The 22,734-nt window shown below is 41.5% G+C and overlaps 1 protein-coding gene across 4 annotated transcripts in view; it reads left to right on the top strand.

Moving 5' to 3' along the window:
• Window positions 1-22,734, top strand: part of EBF1 (EBF transcription factor 1) — a 372,993-nt gene that overhangs the window by 54,390 nt on the left and 295,869 nt on the right. The gene's annotated exons all lie outside the window — the stretch shown is intronic.

The following is a 22,734-nucleotide window of genomic DNA, read 5'->3' as shown; positions in this document are numbered from 1 at the left end:
CAAAGGTAAGTTTGAAGCAATGGCTCATTCATTCATTCATTCATTCATTCAGCGAGGACCTACTATGTGTCAGCAAAGACTGTTTAGACCTTGCATAGACTTTACAGTCTAGTGGGAAAGACAGTCATTCACAGAATCACATAAATAAAGGCAAGATCACAATTATGTTAGGTGCCATGAAGGCAAGTGCAGGAGGATAATTTGAGTGCATATATGGGAGAAAGAGAACTGACTGATAGAGGGGGTCGGGGAACGTGTCCCCAGGGAAGTGATGGTCAAACCAAGAGCAAGTCTGTGTCTGCCTGCTCCTTTTAGTCAGAGTGGTAGAGTGGAAATACGGATTCTGGAATCAGATGGACCAGGGTGCCAAACCTCCTGTCCATTCACTAGCTGTGTGACCTTGGACAAGTAGCTTTTAAAACTTAGGTTTTTTTTAATCTGCAAAATAGGGCAAGCAACACCCATGTGCTGGATTGTTTTGTGTTGTAGAAGTAACAGATTCTTTACGCACCTCGTTCAGTTAGACAGTAGGTGCTTGCTGTTATTTTTTCATCTATGACAAGATGTGAGTTTTGTAAATCAGGCCTTATCCTTTCCAGAGAGATCTATTAGAAGAGGCTTTTCCTGACCACCTAATCTAAAGCAGCTCGCTACCATGACATCCCGTTGAATTTTAAATTTTTCTACTGTTCATATTTACTACATAAAAATAGTATATGTAACACTTATGCCATGAAGCACAATAATATATCAAAACCAAGAACCCCTTTTTGAACTTAAGGGCTTAGTCTTTTTGAAATTTAAGATATTAATAAATATGAGAGCTATGGTACAATTATGTTTAGAAGATAGTTTTTTTTGTTTTTTGTTGGGTTTTTTTTTTTAGAAAAGCCAAAAAGATGCTAATTATTTTAAACTTCAATGCAATTTTTGTTGCTGGGGGACCAAAAAACAAACACAGATATACATATACACAAAGAAAAATTTTTTTTTCCTTTGGGAAAACAGCAATACGTCTGAGCTGGTTTGGAGGAAGTTGATTGTTTCCCAACCAGAATGACATTTGGGATAACATTTGAATTGGTTGATCATGGTTTTCGGTAAATAAACTCTGAAATGGGGTCAGCTTTCAGATGTATGGAGGGGGAGGGACTTTGGACTGGGGTGCAAGAGGAATGCTGAGCTCTGGTCCCCACTTTGCCTTTGGCTTTGGCCATGTGCCTGAGACTCATTTAGTTTGCTTTTCTAGGCTTCAGTTTCCTCACCTCTAAATCAAGTGGGTGAAATGATCTCCAAAGTTTAATGGTCTGTCAGCCTGTGCCTCTGTGACCTATGCTCTTGGCAGATCCAGGTCCCTTGGTGAGCAAAGGGCGCAGGCGCAGTCCGGGCCCCAGTGAGGGAGAGAGGCTGGCTGCAGGTGTGCATCCTTTCATGCCAACGTGCCACCTCCGATGGGCTGGTGCCGACAGCAAGCTGCTTTGCATGGGAAAAAGTTCCCTTCCAATTACACAGCAGTTTTGTGGTGGCTGAGGGCTATAATGGGAAAGCTTTGCAGCCAAAGCATTCTCATTCATAAATTCCACTGTGCCACTCTCTAATTTTTTTCTCTTTTGGATACATCAGTATTTTGTGGTTCCTTCTACCATAGCCGTGCAAGCAAATGTGACTAAATTGTCGTGGCCTCTAAGTCCCTGCAGCCAGTGGACAGGACAGTGTCAATCATAAGCAACATTTGGTGCAGTAAATACAAGTGAACCGACCCTTCTGATATCTTCTAGAAAGCTTTCTTTAAAACAAAGTACAAGAAGGAGCTGAAGATGGGAGCTGGCTTGTTTCTAGTTTATGGATTTCTCTGGAAATAGGTATTTTATTTTAGTAAAAGCCCTCTGTTCATCACACAGAGCTCGGTACATATGCTGAATGTTAACCCCTTTGTGCAGGTGTGAATATCTATTGTAAATTATGGAAATTTAGGCTGCATATTTAAAAATATATATTTTCTACATCTGTTTTTGCAACTTGCATTATTCCTGTGTTTCCTTTTAGAAGTGACTAAAATGCGGAAAGAAAATCCAAGTAAATATAAAAAAAAAAACACCCAGGAAAATCTAAAATAACCTCACAGAATCCATATGCAACACAGACTATTTTAGTGTTTGTTTATTTTTTAAACACGAGAAGTATATTCCCTGAAAGCCAGTGTATTGTCCCTTTTGGTAGTGATCTCAAAGATTTATGCTTCAAGAAAAACTTGTTCTTGGGAGAATCTTTACCCTGTGTTAGTGTAGGTATATGCGTATATTGAACTGAGTATTAAAAAGTTAGCATTCGCTTTCTGCCATGCAGTGTTTGTTCGGTTTTCATGGTAGCAGTAAGGGATATTGCAATTAGATTCAGCATAAGTGTAATTTCAGAAGTACTATTAACATCCAGGATCGGTCAAGTTCAGTTCAAATAACCCTGGATGTGTGTGAGGATGGGCATTGCATTGTGGTGTAATGAACTTGTAGATCATAGCTCTGACAACGCTTTGCCTCTGTATTTCCCTTTGAAAAAGATGACGGTTCCTCTGTAGATATGTAGCACAGATTCTGTTTCTAAACAGCTCCAATAAAATCTGTTTATTGGTGTCTCTTGTCTACATACAGCCACCTGTCTAAAAGCATAAATTCGCATGTATGGAGTGGTCTATTCTCCCCTGTATAAGTATATGTCACCCCCACCGGCATCAATGAAAGCTGTGTTCTTACCAGCAGGAGAATAGATTCATATGCTGTGAAAAGGTGTGGGATTCTGATTTATGGTCTGTGTTGCTTTTAATGGATATACCTGCAACAGCCACAGAGCCTAAAACTGTAAGGTGTTAAAATAAAACATTTTACAGTGCAATATATTGCCTGCTTGTTAGTTAAAAGCACTACCAGGGAGCACATTTTAGCTAAATTTGGTGGTATTAAAAATACATGTGGTGTATCCTTGCTCTCTTTCGCCACCCTGCTCCCTGCCTGTCGCAGGGTACGCTTTCCCCGCTCAGGGACTCGCCGCCTGTGACCTCCAGGGCAGCGAGGGTGGACATTCCTCGTGGTTTGAGATGAAGCTAAAATGAAAGATTAAAGCAGTTCTGAAAGATTGCATGATCGGCGACTGCCAACTCAGCTTCAGAAGAAGAAAAAGGAAAAGAAATGCGTTTCTTGAGTCGCCTGCAATCTGGATCACACGCAGCCTTTTTGGTGGCATCCTCAGTGGACGTAAAGTAGCCAGTGCTTTCAGACTCTTCGTGCTAGGGCTCAAAGGCCTTTGCAGAACCGTGTATTAAATATTTAAGCATTTCCTCTTTCTGCCTCTCACTCAGCCACAGAGAGCTAGGAGCAGCATTTTCCGAGCCCAGCGAGGAACCAGCGTGTGGCCACAGTTCCTTGGTTTCAGGCAAGGGTCAGCTTGTGCCCCTCACCCATCACTGAGGGCTCCCATGGTCCAAAATACAAATGCTAGCAAAAGCCCCTGCACGCATGTCCCCTGTCGTCTTTAATTGGGATGGTGTTTTAAAGAAATTCATGGTACTTTAGAGAATGGTTAGTATCATTCTCTGGAATGATATTGGAGCAGAAAACAATTTTGGGCATAAAATTTAGGATTGCCTCAAGCCAAGCCTTTGTTTTGTTTTGTCATCTTTTAGAGCTACTGCAGGAAATATTTTAAACCTAACTATATACATCAAGAATCCGTGGGCCTCGTTCTAGGAAATGCTGGGCCGCAATCATTCGATACTTTAGACGCTACGTGTTTTACTCTCTGCCCAGTTCTTGCTTTTAGGTGGGTAGGGATCAAATCCGAAGGGACATTTTTAGTTATTCTAAGAAGAAATAATAGTAGGAGTTGGTTTTAAGTTTCATGGCGAAACCACTTTTAATATTTAAATAATTTTTCTTTTGAAATAAGGGACTTCAATAAGGAAGTTATTTAATAGCTAAGTTACTTTAGCGACTGGCTTTTCTAGTTCTTTCTTCAAGTCTGGAATAGTGCTGAGATAAAGTATAAGGTAATATTTAAAATAAATATACCTGGAGCCTGTGAAAATCCGACTTCCCAGCATTTGTAGGAAAATGTTATGCATGCAAAAGTACACAGTAGTTTATATAGGAGTTTTATTTTAACTAGTACAATATAACAACCTGATATACTGTGAGAAATAAATAACTTTTTGAAAATGCATTTTCCAAGTATGAAGGTAATATTGAAAAATGACGAAGGTAATCACTTTCGCATAGATTCTAAAAGGGGAAGAGAGAGGAGAATAGTTTATGGTTTAATGCGTAGAATTTTACAAAGGTGTGGGAGATTTTCTCTTTTTTTTTTTGTGGGACCAGAAAGAATATGCTTTGCCATTTTGCAAAAAGACTCAGGAAAGAGAGCTGACTTGTGAGCGAGCGCTTGCTAAAGTCTTGGCCAACTCATTTATACCAGGGACTCTCTTTGTTTTGGTTTTGGGGTTAGCAGATTGAGTAAATGGATTTCTTTTTATTTCTTCGTCAGGAAAAAAAGACTCCTTTGGCTGTTAAATTTCAATTTTCCAAAGGAAGTAAACATTCCATCTCAGGCTTCTCACACATTCAGATAAACAAACCACTTTGAATCACATAATGTTTATGGAAAGGAAATGGCCTCTCCATTTTATAGATGAGGGTCCAGAGGAGAGGCGACTTGCCCAGGGTCATTCAGCTAGTCAGCATGTGAACCAGGATCACTTTCTGCAATTCCATTACTGCTGAGTGTCAGTCTTGCACAGGCAGTTAGATGTGCAGGCACTAGATCAAGGGGAGCATTGAAAGCATTGCTGATAGTCTTGCTTACATCACGAGTCAGGCAACCCCACACAAATCAAATATCACTAGGTCATTGACACTACCAAGGTATGGCTTAGGAGTAGCCTCTTAGTTTCCTTCTCTTAGTCTCTATCAGCTCCTCCCAGGTCCTCTCAAATAAACATACACTCCAAGCTAAAACTGTGTGTGCTTGCTGTGGAGCTTAGCTTCTAGACAAGTTTGCAAACTTTTCTCACCCGTACTCCCAACCTAATCATAGCTTGGACTCGTATTGGTATTCTAGAGCCACCACTGCATTCGATTTTAAGTTGTTTTGATACTGAGTCTTGATATCTCTTTTTGGTGTGATTAGCTAAGTCCATCTTGATTGGAGAATATATACCAAAAAAAAAAAAAAAAAAAAAATGTTATTTTCATTGACTCTAAGAGTGTGAAGTATCTGGGCTGACACATAAGTGCTAAGTAGAGAAGGTCAGGGTGGGCGTGTTTCCCTCCACTGCTTCCCATAGCTTTTTGACTTCTTGTCCTGAGGTTTGCAGCTCAGAGGAAGAGGAAGGTGAGTCTACCTTTCTATGTACCAATAGGGATGGGGGCGGGGGGCAATGGGTCAAGGGAGGAAAAACTACTAAAATAAAAGATCATAATCCCAAGGTAGCAAAGAATGATGCAGGGCAAAATTAAAGTATGCTTTCTTCCCAGTTTCTCCCAGAGCTGTGACAAGTCCTTCAAAAACAGCCTTGGCGGCCGGCATCTCCTGTCCCTTGGGAGCTGCCCGGGGGCCTAGCTGAAGGCATTTGTGCAGAAACAGTTCTTGCAAATGGACTTGGACCCCAGTCCTCTTTTGCTAAAAAGATCTAAGGGTGTCTGATGTGACAGGTGGGAAGGTGAAAGTGGTCCTCACTGCTAAGGAAGCTGGGGGATTCAAGTGATGAGCTTATTCTCCCTCCTCTCAGAAGCAGGGTGCCTGGAAGTGCTGGCTAATCACTGATGAGATGATGGAGCAGTTGAAGCACAATTCTGGAATCCTTCTCTTCTTGCCCGCTGTCTTCGGTCTATTTTCTTTTTCAGTTTCATCCCTCATTCTGTACGCGTGAGGCCAGTGCTCCCCAGGGCCCGAGTCCCTCCTGACCAGGGTAAGCTGATAGGAATAGAATAAAATAGTCCCATGGTCTCCACCGCTGTGTGGGGGAGTGGAGGGAGGGCTTCCAATATAGATCTTTGGGGAGATCAATTCAAGGACTGAATCTTTAATGGTAAGATTCAAGGTTCTCCAAACCCGACAGATATTTTGAGGAGGGGAGGTTATCACAGTACTTCCATGTATACATGAAACTGGGAAGGGCAATAACTGGAAGGTAAGTTCTGACCCTTCACATCTTTCAGTTCTCCCACTTATAAACCGAGACTGGAGACTTACTTCCTCCCTATTCATAAAAATATTGTAGGGTCTGGTCAAATAATAATGATGGCCAGCATTGCTTATCACACAGAAGGCTATGTGTTCATCCTTATGGATAGAGGGGGAAGATCAAAGCCTAGAGAAGCTAAGGGGTTGTACAAAATCTGCAGCTACTTAGCGGAAGAGCTGGGATTTGAATCTAGGTAGTTTAACTTCAGAGTCTATGTGCTAAACTACACTTTCCTATGGCTCCCCTCAAATATGGTCTAAGATCCTTCATTCCTATGATTCATAGCATCAAATTTCTGCTGATAATTTAACCTTTGGTATTGTTTAATACCCAGAGCTGTCAACTGGATTTTCTGACTTGGATCTCTCAGTTTCTTCCTGGTATTTTCTTTTTGTTTATTTTGGTGGTGGTTTGTTGTTTTTTTTCCTTTTTACTGAGGTTCCATACAGCAGAAGTACAGCTAAAAATTTTTGGTGATTTGGGAATTTTCCCTTTCTCATAAGGTTCCCGTTGATGTTTGATGATTCTTTGTATTTATTGCTCCCTTGATGAAACACTGCACTAAATTTAGCTGACTTGGTCCCTGCCCCCCCCCCCCTTCAATGGCTTCAATGAGCCAATAATATAATTAAGGGACAAAAATACAGAAATACCTAAGGCTTCTGGTTTTTGATTTTCCACTAAGAAATCGCCTCAATCCTTGATGTTCTCTTGCATTTGTTTTCCAAAGAGCTCCACGCTGAACTACATCTTATTGAGTGTTTTTTCCTATGCAGGGGGAAAAAATGGGGCTAGGGCACTGTCCTGAGTGGACCAGGTGGGTAGGATCCATATTGCGGGAGGATTATGTGCTCCACTCTTGTTTCCTATTACCTGGAGTTCCATCCTGAGTCTCAGGGTGGATTGAAATCCTATATTGAGGCCAAAAGTGAAAGGAAAACCAGGACAAAGAAACCTGCAGGGCACGGGGCGGAGCTTGCTTAGCAAGAGCGGTGGAGAGCTAGACAATGAAGTAGCTTGTAGCTCGCTGCCTAATATGTGTAAAGCGTTGGTACAGGCAAGATGGAGTTAATTCAATAAAATAAATATAAAATACTCTCTCCCCTGTCAGGCCACGCTGGAAGCGGGTCAGAGGTCGCCGAGCCGCTTCACTGGAGCACTAATCGATTTGCTGTCAAGGTGGCCTGCTGGGGTTTCAAGCTGGAGAGGAATTGAGAGGCGCTCTGGCCCAATTTCCATAATTGCTCACTGCCTTTAGTGTACAACCTTTTATGAAACACAAAAAATATATCATGGAATTGTATTGATTAGCCATTGGGCTGAATAATTCACTTAGTATTTATTACCTGACCCCAAGAGGTTAAATAAATCCACTATCTAACTTGGGTTTGTGAGAAATATTACTTATTCATTGAAATGTGGGCTGATTATTGCACAATAGGCCTGTATCTTTGTTTCTTGATTTTGCAATCAAGGTTAACCCTTGTTGCATTTTGGGGGGCCAATGAGTCGGAATACAAAAAGCACCGTTTGAGTGCTCCCCCAAAGAAGCCCAATAAAATCACTGCTGAGTATCATTCTGAAGCCGTTTTCTTATCTCAAATTTGAATCATTTGGGGCAAGTTTCAAAATGGCCCCAAACTTTATGGATAACAATGAAATACAGACACAAACATGGTTTTCATTGCAGATGCTAATAACAGACTTATTAATGGTGACATCTGAGCCCAATTTTATTACACCATTTTTTGAAGCTTATGCTGTTATGCAAAACACTCATAAATTAAGTGTCCAGGAAACAAAGGGGTGGGTAGGAAGGAGACTCTTTAAGATGAATCAACCATGTACAGATGACTGATATTCATTCCAAAAAAGATGACTTAAAGTAACTTGAAAATATGACAAAATTTAATCTGTAGGGCATTTTATGAATGTCTAAACTTTGGTGTAATCATTACTTATTTACAGGCATTTGCATATTTCTCTTACTTCAACTAAAGAATAGGTCCTTTTTGATGTGCTCTATCTCCCAGTCACAACTACATGACATCCATATCTAATTATGTTCCCAGTGGCCATGTGCTCTCACTGTCAAGATTCAACCCTTTCTTGCCACCCCCCTCTCCAAAAGAGACGTTTTTTAACTTTTGTGCAAAGTCTTTCTTCAGTTTCCTGTCCGCATCCTCCAGCATCTCAAAGCATTGTTTTTGAAGTTTAATGGAATTTGTTGTGGGTCAAGAAAAGGAAGCCATGTGAACTTTTTTTTTTTTTCTCTCTCCCTTTAATAAAAGGGAAAGGAAAAAAAAAATCCATCTGAGTTCAGTGCTAACTTTATGTTTGTTGATCCTTTAACATTTCTGTATCCAGGATCTAACCTTACAGTTAATGGTAGGAAAAGCCAGGGCTCTGGTGTTATACTCAGAGCCGGCCCTTCCTGTGCTGTGAAGTGGAAGGAAGAGACGGCCGCAGAGCAGGTTCACGTGCGCAGAGCTTCCCAAAGCAAGTTCAGGTGCGCCCCACTTCCCGCCTTCCACGCGGATGCTCATGTGCACTGGAGCATTACATTTCATTTTTTGTCTTCCGTGTTAAAATCAGTTTCTGATGAGCAGTTTGGGAATTTTCAAGTTCGGATTTTGTTGTTTGGCCTCTATATTTAGTTTGGGGGTGGGGCGGATGTGGGAGGGTGGAGAACCTCGGGGAGGGAAAGAGAGAAAGAACAGAATATTAAAAAAATTTTTTTTAAGTGAAATTTTAATTCTTCCTCTCCTTCCCCTCCCTTCTGCCTGTGTGGGGCTCAGCTAAATGGAGAACGTAGTTAACGAAATGACTCAAGAGCTCTAGATAGCCTCTTGAGATAATTTGGTTTTAAGCACTGAACAAATGCATTCTCTGGATCTACTCATTTCAAGTGCTAATTGTGAATGCTAAATTTTTAAGGAAGCCAGTGTCATAATACTGTTCATGGCAATTCCAAAATAAATATTAGTGAAATGTTTTTAAAGGCTGGCGTGGGGTAAGAGATATGCTTCCCCCTCCCTCCCCGTAGAATTCTTCTGTAATTTAACATGGCTCTGCCATTAGGCACAGACATTGGCTGCGTTCAAGAATAATAATACAGAGATGAGAGGCTTGTTCAAGAGGCTGGACGTGTAGTCCAAGGAAACTAAATAAGAGCTGATCAAGGAGCCAGTGGTGCATCTTGATGTCTAGATATAGCTGTTTTGGATAGATGAGGGGAATTTATTCCTATGAAATAAATATAATGGAAAGAGGCTGGATTTTGGAATAAAATGGCCCTGGGTTTGAATACTGGCTACCATGTGGACCTGGGCAAGTGAACTTACTTTGTTTCTTTAATTTGTTTGGGGTAATAGCACCTACCTTCACAGGGTTGTGGATTGATTCTGGCACATAATGTGTAAATAACTGGTAGCAGTACTATTATTATTCTTCAGAAAATTAAGTAAAAGTATTTGTTACAACCCATTGATGTTGACTGGACATTTTGGGATTGGTCTTGGTGGAGACTCTAAACCGAAAACAATCTCCATATTCTAGAGCATCCCAGAATGTATTCACCAGGTAAACCTAAAAGGAAAACACAGTTTGACATTCGGAAAAAAAAAATTATTTTTTAAACCATGAAAATTTCTTCAAAGAGGAGAGGAGTAGGGAAGATTTTCAACTGAACCCACAAATATGGAGGTTTTGTTTTTTATTTTAACTAAAAGTGGCCAAGATTTCCCAACTGTTCTATTTTTACAAATTTTAAAAGTTTCATCGCTGGGTCAGATTTAGGGCCTGTGTGGGAAACGGCGAGCTCTGCCAGCAGCACAGCCAGATTCCTGCTGTGTTGTGGTTTCCATGTATTTTTACATTCCATGCATTGCTGAACTGTGTATAGCGGGGAGCTCTAAATCACCGGTGCTTTATGTGAGTTTGCAACCTTCTGATTTGGGCTGCAGAGTTAATGTGTTATGTTAAAACTGGAGACGTATGCTCATAAGTCCCCGCAGATTTCTCCTCCCCTTCTCCCTGCTCCACCCTTCACTTCCCCAGTGGAGGTCGAAGGTAAACTTTATATAGCACAGGAAACATTTGGGACTGCTAATAAACAAATGTTAGGAACGCTGAGGCTGTAATTGTTGCATGTGTGCACGCATGCTCGGGCACGAGAGAAAGCCTGGTTGAGACGGGGAGGCGAGGAGGGAGCTACTGATTCCGCGAAATGTCCGGGTTTCTTCAGGACAGATTGTATGTCCTCGTGGATTCCAGCACGTTGTTGGAGAGCTCCACATATGGTCCCTTCCCTCTCGGTGGTCCTCGTCTGTCCATTCCCACGGCTCCTCCCGTGGGTTAGCCCCGGAACTGTTAGTGGCCCTCTACTGGTCTTCTGGGCCCTGCTGTCCTCACGCCCCCAGCACCACGTCCAGTCCACTGTGCACACTCCAGCCCTCTTAGTCTCCCTCAGGTCCAGCTCTGATCATGTTATTTTTGCTCACAAACATTCGTGGGAGCCCTGTGCCTCCCCAGCAAAGCCTAAACTATTTGGCCTGTGGGCTCAAGCCACCTTCTCACGCTCATATTCTTCGAATGTCCCCCAGGTGCCTCACGCTTCTGCCTTTTCCCAGACACTGTCACTGCTTGCTCAGTCTCCAAGTCCTGACTTCCCTTGTTCCTTCTGCCCGGCCCTCTTTCTCTCCTGGCCCTCCTGCTTGAGGCCTTGCTCTGGCTCCTCCAGAAGAAACCTCTCCTGCCTCTCTCTACCACTTCACTCATGGGCAGATTTGAATTGAAAATGTACCTATTTAGTCAGTTCGTATTTGTGGAGTTTCTCTTCTCTGCCAGCTCCTTTGCTTGATGCTGGGATGCAGAGATGAATAATAAAATACATGGTCTCCTGGCTATCAAAGTTATTTTTAGGCATATTTTTCTTTGATAAGTTATAAAAGTAATTTAACTAGATTGCAGAGAAATTGGGATGGAAATAAAAAAAGGAAAGAAAAACCCCACAGTCCAGCCATACTCATTGAATTTTTAATTCATGTTCATCTTTACAAAGTTATGATGGTATAACTACAATTTTGTATTTTTAAAATCCCAATTATATATAATTATGTAAGTATATATAAAATGATTCTGATATTATATTATACATATAAGTTTTCATGTCTTTATATAGCCCATATTTAACAAATAATAAATTATTTTCCTACTATTGAAAATTAAGTTTTTTTCATTTTTCACAATTATAAATAATACTGGTGAACATATTCATATTTATAGTTATTTTTATATTTTGGGTTATTTCTTTGAGAGAGTCATTTTTAAAAAAATTAAATATCAGCTCTCTCTTTTTTAGTAAACTCTGTTATATATTCAAGACCCTGAATACATAAAACAGAACTGTGCTGGTGTCATGGGGTACGGTACCTAAACCCCTTCTTTCCCATTCATAATCACCAGAGGCCCTGAGGCACCTCTGCAGAACCCCAGGGCTTCGTAGGAAATACTGTCAAAGCCTTGTGATAAATCTCAGAAGAGGAATTACTTCTTCAGACATTATAAACATTTGCATGTCTCTCAATGCATAACATCAAATGGTTTTCTAACAGCTTGAGTTCCCAGTGCTTAAGCCTGTTATTTCTGAGAGTACCAGTTTCTCTAGATATTTGCCAATAATGTATGTTATCATTAAATTTACTTTTCCCTCATTTAATAGATGAAAATTGGTCTTAAGTGTACACTTCTCTTATTACCAATGTGGTTGGGCATTTTCCACGTGTGCATTTATTATTTGCATGCCCCTTTTTTTGTAACTTCTCAATTTCCTTCTCATTGAGGATTTTCTTATTGGAATCTCAGTAATTTTATGATCAGTTTCTTTAAATCTTTATATCATAAAGATAATAACTATCAGAAATAATGTCTTGTACATAATTTAGGATTGTGAAACACATGTGATTGATTCTTCCATTTGGTTTGCAAAACAAATACCTAAGATTTTATTCTTATAAAATTCTGGACAAGACCCCTTGGCATAAAGGAGCCTCTGAATTCTCCCTAGCAATTCACATTGAATCTTTTATGTATCAGAGGTTCTGAAAACACCATTTGAATGGACAAAGGTACTATCACGGCTCCTTTACTGTTTTCTATCCTTGGTCCTTACCATGTGCACTGATCTCCAACCCTGCCACAGTCCCCATTGCCTGGGCTGCTTCCATTCCACCACAGGTTAGTCTCACTGGCCTCCTTCATACATGCCAAACTTGTTCATGCCTTGGGAACCTGCTGTTCCTTCTTTCTGGAACTTTTCCTGCAGAACGAATGTTCATGACTTGCCTCTTTCTTGCTTCTCAGCTCAAATGTCACCTCAGAGAAGCCATTCTTATTCACTTTTCTCCTACCTTCCCTCCTATACTTACATCTAACCATCCATTCATTTATCCTTGCGGCTCTCCATTCATCCTTTAGCAACTGTTTATTGAGTCCACACTACTGTGCTTGGTGCAGGGGATACGGCAGGGGACACAGCAGGTGCGGCCCCTGCTTTCACTGGAGCATCTTTTGTGCTTCCTTGTTAATTGTCTGATTCTCTCACTGCCACCCATAGAATGAAAATGCCATGTGAGCAGATACTTTATTCTTCTTTCTCATCATTACATTCCAGCCCTATATATCTAAATAAATAATTGATGAGTGAATAAGTGTTTAATCTCCTACCCCAATATGGTACTATTTCAATTGCTTAGAATGTTGATGGTGTCTTTTCAGAAGCTTAGACTTTCTTAGCCTAGAAGTCCACCTTTTTTTTTTTTTTTTGTATTTTTTGTTTCATTTTTAAAAATTACCATTGATATACAATATTATATTAGCTTTAGGTGTACAACATAGTGACTAGATGTTTATGTGCCTTATGAGGTGATCCCCCCGACAAGTCCAGTACCCACCCGGCACCATCCGTCGTTATTGCAGTGTAATTGACTATGTTCCCTGTGCTGCACTTTATATTCCCATGACTATTTTTATAACTGGCCATCTTAATTGGTTTCTCTCTCCCTACCTTGTCATCAAATTTTTGGGTAGAGTGAAATGAAGGGTTTTTCTCTTATTCCCCCTCATCCCCACCCCAGGTCTTCCTGTTCCCATCCTGCCACCCACTAGGTTTGGCCCAAAGGCCGTGTTCTTTCTTTAGTGCAGGAGCCCAGCTCCCATTAGTGTTAATAAGGATGATCCTCTCTCATCTAGAGCCTGCTGGGGTTTTTCAAGCACTATCCACACACTTAAAATAGAGACACTTCATAAAGTAGGAAGCAGTTGCACAAAGCCCCAACTTCAACCTGCTTTTAATAATAGAAACCCTTATTTGCCAAGTCCATGTCAATTTTTCCCTTGCAAGCTTTATTTGGAAAAGGAATGGACTGAAACTCATTCTTCCAAAAGAGAGTAAGTGAAAGATCCATATGAATTGGGGAACCCTGGGCATGGCAACCTGAAAGTACTTTGCACAACTCAGGAGCTGCAGAGATCTATGTGAGATTCAGTGACGATCTGCTCTGCTGAGCAACTGTTGCGTGAGGTCTGGAAAGTGAGGACTAGAGGGGAGAAACCAGAATGGAAACATCCTTGTTTCAATTCAGTGCTGATCAAACGCCAGCTACATGCTAGGTCCAGCACTGAGTGGTGGGGAAATGACTGTGATTAACCCTCATAAGGCTAACATTTTGGGACAGTGCTATCTGAGGGTCGCCTGGGTATGAATCACTTTGATCAGATGAAGATTTCTAAGCCTCTGTTAGAATCAGCTTCTGGGAACAGATGACTGAGAATTTGCATTTCTGACAAACTCCCTGTAGATTCTTTTGCATTCTAAGGCCTGAAAAAAACAGGTCTGGTAGTGTGGGGGAGGATGACAGTAAATAATGATTGAGTGTTGAGTGTTAAATAAGGAGAGGGTGTGTCGGGGCAGCCTAACCTGATCTGGGAATGAACAGTGGTCGGAGAAGGCTTCAGTGGTGACTTGGAGAAGTAGGGTTAGTGGGAAGTGATGGGGTCTGGGCCTGGTCTAGGATAAACCATAGATTAATAGGAGGAGGAATTTAGTATCTCTCAGAAGAATTTAGGTCATCAGAGTGAGTGAGCATAATGTCCATGTGTTTAACCAATAATAAGGATTGGGAGTATTGTACGAGTGAGGATTTCTCACTTGTGACAAAATCAGGCTACATAGAGAGCGACACTGCCCCTGCTGAAATGCTGGACATATGCTCTTCCTGTTTTCTAATGGAAGGAACAAATGGATCCTGGACGTCATGGTCATGAGAATATGCACTAATGGTCCAGATAGATGCCCGAGGCCAGAAGAGACAACTGGGTGAGGTTAATGGAAATTAGGCAGGGCCCAAACCAAATGAAATGGACCCTACCCCTTCTTTCTCTTCACCTTTTGTTTTGTTGGATTTCCCCCCACCTGGGAATTTGTATGTGCTGTAGACAGATGCCAATTTTTCCCTTTTAGCTTTGAGACACAGGGAGTGTGAGGGGCAGAAGAAGAAAAGTTTGGTGATTAGAAAATAAAGTGGCACTGGCCCGTTCTTGCCTCTCATGCGAGGCTCTTCTCAGAAGTTCTAAAAAAAAAATTTGCTAATCTGATGCCATTGATTTAAATATCTCGGGTTGCATTAAGCTTAGGAGAAGAAAACTTTGAGAACATGGATGGCTTCTAAGTCTTGTAGTTCTGACTTGTACAGAGCAGAGAGAACGGGGAGTCCAGCTCCCAGGTCTTTTCTGTGCCAGGGAACAAAGGCCTGGAGCATCTTTGGGACGGTGAGACCAGTTGCCCCTAGCCTAGGAGTGCACACTAAGGCAGCATTTGAGCCATGGACTCTGTTGGCTATTGGCTCAGGTTTTCCCATCTTTACTGGTGGGAAATGTTAGTTTTGCACTAACTTTTACAGTTGTTAGCTTTTATGTTTGCTTGGTTTGTTAGCACTGACTGGCTTCCCTCTCTACCCTTTTTCTTCCCTGTGGTCTAAAATGTTCCTACACTCACATGGACAATTAAAACTGTGATTTCCCCGATTTGGTGACATTTGTATTCAACCTGTAATTTTTCTTCCCTAAGTTTCAATGATAAGAGAACTAGTCTTCATTGACACAGGGGCCTGCTCATCAAAATACGTACTAAATCTGGCTGTAGAATTTGACTTCATGACCTTTTAGGGTGGTGAATGTCAAAGACTGAGCCCCGGGCAGTGTGAAATAATAAACAACTGGGCTGTAAGGTCCAGCTTGACGGGCATCATCTGAAATCACCTCCCTGAATTTATTAGACTTAATCAATCCAGGCTGAAAATCGGAGCTAGGAAATCTCACCCACCATGCTCTATTTCATTCACACTTACACCGGGTAATAGAAGCCTGTGAGTTTGTTTCACTGGTGGATTTTGTCAAGACAATCAAAGGCGTCTCCAAATGGACACTAACTCAGATGTAACTTGCAAAGGGATAAAATGCCCGAAAAGAGAATTTCCAAGTTGTTTCACTTGAATTGCTCAGGGCATTTTTCCAGAGGTAAAACTTATTCTTTCTTTTCCAAGGTGTATGTTGGTGGTGACTAAAGTTAGCAGGAATCACATCTCATTTCAAACATCCAGGCAGACCTGTAGCGATACATTAAGGAGATGACCCGTTGAAAGAGAACTACCTCTAGAAAAATCTTTCAGGGTTCAGGCTGGGGCAGCTGTTTGTGACCTCAAAGATTGGAAATAAAAAACCTGCTATTAGTTCCACGTCGGTTCTCAGGGTGAGCGTTGCAGAGTGATGGAGGGTGTTAAACTGTCAAATACTAGCAAGGGTTAATAAGGTTAAGGAAGAAATAAAAGCTGGTCAACAATAAAGCAGTGTGGGGAAATCAGCTCCAATAAATAAAAGCATGTCATATCATGGATACACTGTGCAGAAAAAACAAAAATCATAACACCTTCTCGGGCAAATAGCTGTAGAATTCTGCACTGGAACATCCCAGGCTATTTCCCTGGGCATCTGGCATGCTTGCTTGGAGGCCTCAGCAGCTCTTTTTCCTCTCTGGAAATCACTTAATCGCTTTCCTTGTGGGAGAATTTGCCAACATCAATCAGAGTGTAAAACAGAAGAAGAGCTGAGGCAGTGTATAGCTTAGCACCTGAAGTCAAGGGAAGGTCATTATAAACCACCATGCCAAAGGGGTGATTCACTTTCAGTCCCCTCTGACCTCTGCCCTGAAGGAGAGGTCAGCTAGATGCCTTCTGTGTGGGCTGAGCTTGCCCAGCAGACCGGGGAAATGCATGGCTCTGGTGGCCAAAGGACTTCGCACATTCTTCTGTACATGTCCCAAAAGTAAAGCAAGGACATGAGGAGCATGTAGCTGAAATTCCTTCACAACCTCACACACTCGCTGTTGGTGACAGCAAGGCCTCAGGAACAGGCCAGGTGGCTCTGTTTTCTTCTGTTGGCGTATAAGCACCAGGTCCTGGCTCAGTTGTAAGTGGTTGGTATCTGTATAGTCTGGCTGACCCATGAGCCTCACTTTTATTGTTTCATGGCTACTTCCAGACCCATTTAGATGTGATTGTGATTCTCTAAGCGTGAGTACAAGGAGTCATATAATGTATTTATTTTTTAAAGAATTATACCCCTCACTTATATATCTAAGTGAATAATTGCACTTTTGGGCAACCATCAGCTTATTTCATTTCTTTAAACTTTGTTTGCCCCTCAACTTGTAGCATATTATTTTGAGTATCCTTGATAGCAACAAGTCGTAGTCTTTGGGGGCTGTGTTTGGAAAGAGACAAGCTTCAGGGGTCAAGCAGGTGGTCAACTTGGATGATTTTTCTTTGTTGCATTAGATTATAAAGCATGAATACTGATTTTTTTGTTTGGTTTGGTTTGCAGTAAGACTGTAAAGGAATTTCCAAAACACGAATTCCAAAAATATATCAAGCAAAAGCTGTAACATTGGAAAAACTGCATAGTTATTCTAAGGTTTAGGTTCCAGTAGGTGTGTTAGTTAAGCTCTAAGTTATCATTTTATAGTTTCGGGTTGTCAACTGTAGAACCAATAAAGTTTGTGAAGGTGAGGTTTCTGTTCTTAGGACGCATCTTCCAGCTGGCAATTAGAAGTCTGTGAAAAGTGACCTCGGTGGCTTCTCAGCTTGGGTCTGCTGAGCCTTCGGAACTCCAGATATTGGCTTGTAGAGCATGTAGGGTCCTGGGATCTCAGCATTGGGGGTGGCCCAAGTCATGGAGATTTTTGAATACTGTTGGCTTTCCCATTGTGGGAAATGAATTCTTACCTTCAACCTTTCCCCAGCAATTAGTCTTTCCTTTCTTGAGCAATCCTAGTAGCAATCTAAAGAAAGAATTTTGATTCCAAAGAAACAAACTCATAAAGCTGTGAATTGTTAAGAAACCATGCATGTTTCTCATATGCCTGTCTCGCCCCTCCATTTCCCACTCTCTTCCCTAACTCCACATGTAACCTGGGATGGTTTTATTTAGACAGCAAGGCCTGGCTGTTTTTACATGGATTGATTTCCTATCAGTGGCTCTCTCTCTGTCACAATTCTTCCTATTTCCTGGTAAGCAAGATATTTGTGACTGTTCTTTTAGGATGTTTCTGGCTTTCCCTATAAATTTGAACAGAGAAGGAGGTTTGGAAACTAGCTGCTAGAATTTTGGTCCTGTGGGTAAAAGGCAGGTTCATGTAAAAAGTAAACAAACCCAATCCTTTCCCATCACTATCTGCATGTTCCAAATTATGCAAATTTGTAACTTTACAAATATAATGTGGTGTAGGCAGGGCTTCTCTGTACCAAAGGTTTTAACCTCTTGAGAAGACGTTTTTAGGACCCACAACATAGCGAGCTTCATGGTTATCACCCTGAGGTAGAAGGGCAATGGGAAGACGTATGAAAAAAGCAAAACCTGGGCATCAGACAGAACTGGGTTTGAATTTTAGCATTTTCCTCACCAGTTGGAAGGCTTGGTTCATCCTGAACTTCCTTTTCTGTGCAATAGGCATAATTCCTGCTTTATAGTGTTTTTAGAACTGTATCTATCATGTAACTATCCTATCCCATGATAAAACCAGCACTCAGTAATCTCTCTATTCTCTTCTTTTGTCTGAAGTCATTTGCATAAAATGAATTGCACAAACTCAGCATTTTTTTGTTTGAGAACATTCTGGCACCGATATAGAAAATAAATTAATATTTGCTTAAGAGTGCTCTTTTCTACAAGAAAGCATAGGGTTTTATGGCTGTAAACGGCCCGAATCTTTCACAATTCCCAAAGCAGAGAAACAAGTCCAGGAACTTGCTCTATTGCACGAAGAGCTGGAAAGGCAAGGTCCAAATTCAGGGACATTTTGGAAATAGAGTTGGTTCGTTTCACAATTCTTTTTTATATTTAATTCAGTGAATCACAAAACATTTTAAAAGTCAAATGCTAAAAAAGAGACACCTTGAATACAAAAGTGCTTACATGTTCTGTTGCTCTCTGCCCGTCCGTCCATCTGTCTCTCTCTTAATACCAATGAGGGGAGGCGTCCCTTTGAGAAACACGTGATGTTGCCCACCCAGCCTGCACCTTTATACCCATGGCCAGTCTTCAGAAGGCAGAAAGGACTGCTTTCAGCGCCTTTCCTTCTTCCTTCCATACAGACCGCAAGGCAGAAAGCCTTCTTGCCTGTCCCCTAATTCCTCAGCCCATCCTTAATTAGTGTTTTTATGGTTAATCCCCACCATATATCTTTAAGAGTTTCACACGAGCCGGCTCCCTACAAGTTTTATTGCATTCAAAATAGAGGCAAGCTGGCAGTGCGCGAGGGTGGGAATATATACAGGCACCGCGAGGGCTGGCTGTTACTCGTAATTGATTGCGCGCTATCCCGAGGCCTCGCCTTCCCCATATGCCTGGTGTCAGAGCCTGGGAGCCAGCTGGTCAGTCAGCGCACATCCTGCGGGAAGCGGCAGGCGCAGGCGGCCGGGCAGCCGTCGGCCTCCCTGAGCACATTCCCTCTGTGTTTTGATAATAGTTCTGTAAGCTTTAATTATGCTGTGTGACAACACATTCATGAACTATCAAAATAAATCCTTTGAGGAGATGGCTGCTAATAAGTTTTGAAGCAACAGTGCTTGTTGCAAAGACGTAAGGAGCCAGGCAATCAGACTCTTCAGGATCCCCCTCGACGTTGAAACCAGATGAAACGTTTTCTTGCCTTTTTATCGCGCTGACAAATGCTCCTTTGAAAGCTGTGCCCTTAAGAAGTTAACTGAAGACACTTATTGCAACACTTGAGTGTATCCAACACAAGGGCTTTACAATTAGCGGCGGTAATGTGAGCAGAAGAGCTGTGCCCCAGTATCGGCGTAGAATCTGAAGGCACACTGCGGGCTCCATTAAGGCCATTTACAGTTGCGACGGAGACTAATGGTATTAAATGATTACAGCTATTGCTAAGCGCGCATTCTGAGTGGATCCCATCCAGCTGGGTTGGTTGTATGTGCACTTTGTCAACAGTTCGGTCCTTTAAGGCTCCCCTCATTGTTCATGATCATTTAGACGGGGTGCCGCGTGCTTTACAGACGGCGTAGATAACACCCATCAGAAGGACTGGGAATTAGTGTTTGATTAAACTCGGCTTAGAGTTAAGTGGAGCTGGGTAGTTCATGAGCAAAGCCTGCTTGTCTTCGCGCACACATACAGTCTCTGCACACACATGCAGATGCCTGTGGGCTCACATATGGGCTTAGCTGTGTCAAGAACTGTGTGCAACGGCGTTCTCTTGCCTGGCTCCCCATGGCCAGGTAGACCCATAAGTTGGTTAGTTACATGCATTGTTCTGTGTCATTGTTCTGTTTGAAAGTTGGCAGAATTTAGGGAATTCAAGTGTTAGAAGAGAATTCTGCTTGGAAATAAGAGCCATTTTTAATCTTCAGCACACATTAATCCCCCCCCCTCCCCATGGGTATGATTGCCCTCTATTTGGGTGAAAGAGTATGCAAATCTCCTTCAAGGTTGGTAGCACTGTTAACTCTTAAGATATTCTAGTTCCCCCAACACCCAGTCAAACAGTGGGAAACTATTTTACAGAATAATTGAGCACTAGAGTCTTCAATTTTAATTTGCTAAAGCAAGGGAGTTGCAAAGAGAAATTTGGGAATCAATGCCAAGTTGCTACTGAGCTTCAGTAATGAACATGGCGTGAATTAATAACACCAGAGGTACAAGAGAGGAAAGACTGAAAAACACAGAGGATCCAGGCTTATCAGGCAGGGGTCAAAGGTCATTTGCAAGTAAGATCAAAGTGGTTTTTATATTAAGAATACTCACATATATTATACATATGTTATATGTGTGTGTCTTCTTCCTATTGTATGCATTAATTACATAAAGAGCCTGGCTGGGCATGGCTCAGCGGTTGAGCATCGACCTAGGATCCAGGCGATTGGGGTTTGATTCCTGGTCAGGGCACATGCCCGGTTGCGGGCTCGATCAGTGACTCTCTCATCATTGATGTTTCTATCTCTCTCTCTCCCTCTCCTTTCCTCTCTCTGAAATCAATAAAGATATATTAAAAAAAAATTACATAAAGATAATTAAATAATTTTTGTTAATTACTCATGGTTTACCTTGGTGATATATATTTATTGAGCATCTTCTTACTTTGTGAGTCCAACTGTACTGGGCACTTAGGAAGGAGAGGAGAATCCTCTCAGACATGCCTCTTGCCTCAAGGAGTGTGTAATTAAGTTGTAAAGCATAAAGGAACAGAAAAGATAAACTTGTTCAGTGTGATTACGTAATGCTGGTTGCATAGATAGAAGTTTAAGATGGAGTGAAATGTATGAGGTATATTTGTAGCATTACAGAACTGCAGTGAGGTGGTGGTGAGAACAGAGCATGAAGTCTGCAGGGGGCTTGGGGGACACCATGAAGGACCACTGAGTTAAGGTAGAGCCTTGTCCTGCCAAGTGCTGTGTAGGGGATACAAATGACTAGGACATTGCCCTACCCTCTGGGAGCATAGAGCCTCGTGTAGCAATTCAACCTATGTATCTTTCCGCTGAAATAAAAATTTGCTTGCAAAGAATTCAAGGAACTCATGGTTCCTTTGAAGCCCATCAATTGATTCTTCGATCCAAGGTTAAGAGTTGCTGCCTCACAGGGATGTGAGGTGCAGTATAGGAAATGTAGTCAACAATACTGTCATGACTATCTGTGGTGCCAGGCGAGCACTTGCACTAACGAGGGACCACTTTGTAACCTAGATGAGTGTCTCTAGCTGCTGTGCTGTACACACCTGAAACTGATACAAAATAGTGCTGAATACAAACTGTAATAAAAAAATAAAATAAAATAAAAAACCCCATAGCTGTTCAGAGGAGGAATTTTCAAACATGTAGCATCAAGAGACTTAAAAATACTAATATTCTGAGCCACGAATTGCACATGTAGGAATGTGGCCTAATGGAAAAAAATATTTATTTACAACTGTGTTCATTACAACAGTATTTACAGTATCTTTGAAAGTAGAAAATGATTAAATAAGTTAAGGTGCATGCATAGGATATAGTATCCAGTTACCAGTGGTTTGAAGAGTAAAGAACAAGAAATGGCCACTAAAAAAAAAAAAAAAAAAAGAATTGCTGCCTCATGGGAATTGCAGGTCATATGTTTAAGATGGGGCTGTTTTTTTGGGGGGGGGGACGGGGCAACTAAATCCCTGAAAAAGGAGTTTGACTGGCATAGAAGGCAATAGGGAGCCTCTAAAAAGACTTATAGGGAATGTTAAAAATAGGCCATTGTCCATCTACCTCGTTTTCAGGTGGGGAAACTGAGAGCCAGGGATGGAGGTCACGGCCCAAGCTCCCCCAGCCAGTCCTAGTGGCTCTTTATTATCCATAGCTGAGTGGACACTACCCGCCTGGGACAAGTGCTCTTGGGAATTACCAGGGTCGCCACAAAGGGTGAAAGATGAAAAACTTACCTTAGGTTAACATCTCTTTAGCAGAGATGCACGAAGAAAACCCAGGGCAATAAGAGCAAAAGAGAATTTAGGGGGAATTAAGAACAAAGGATGGAACCACTGGCATGAAAACAGCTCTACAGAGTAGAGTTTTAACGCACATGGCTGTTGGCACACGAGACACTTTCAGTGAGAAACCTCCTCTTCAACTTCGCAGCAAAGCAGAGAATCTTTGCAATCTTTGAAACCTTCCACTTTGGAAATATCCACAAAACAAATGGGAAAAACAAACATTAATGAGGCAGATATAAAACACTTTGGAGAAAAAAATAATTTAGCATTTTTATAGTTGCTATAGAAACACCTCAGCCCTCACTCTCGCTAATTAGTCGGATTTTACACATTTTATATTTGGAAATGCAAATCAGTTTTCATAAATTATTACTTATATTTTTTTCAGTTATATTTACAGTACTGCTATGCAGAT

This window comes from Miniopterus natalensis, chromosome 4 (genome assembly GCF_054644295.1).
Source record: "Miniopterus natalensis isolate mMinNat1 chromosome 4, mMinNat1.hap1, whole genome shotgun sequence".
In the NCBI taxonomy this organism is placed as follows: Eukaryota; Metazoa; Chordata; class Mammalia; order Chiroptera; family Miniopteridae; genus Miniopterus; species Miniopterus natalensis.
This window is presented reverse-complemented; position numbering and strand designations above follow the sequence as displayed.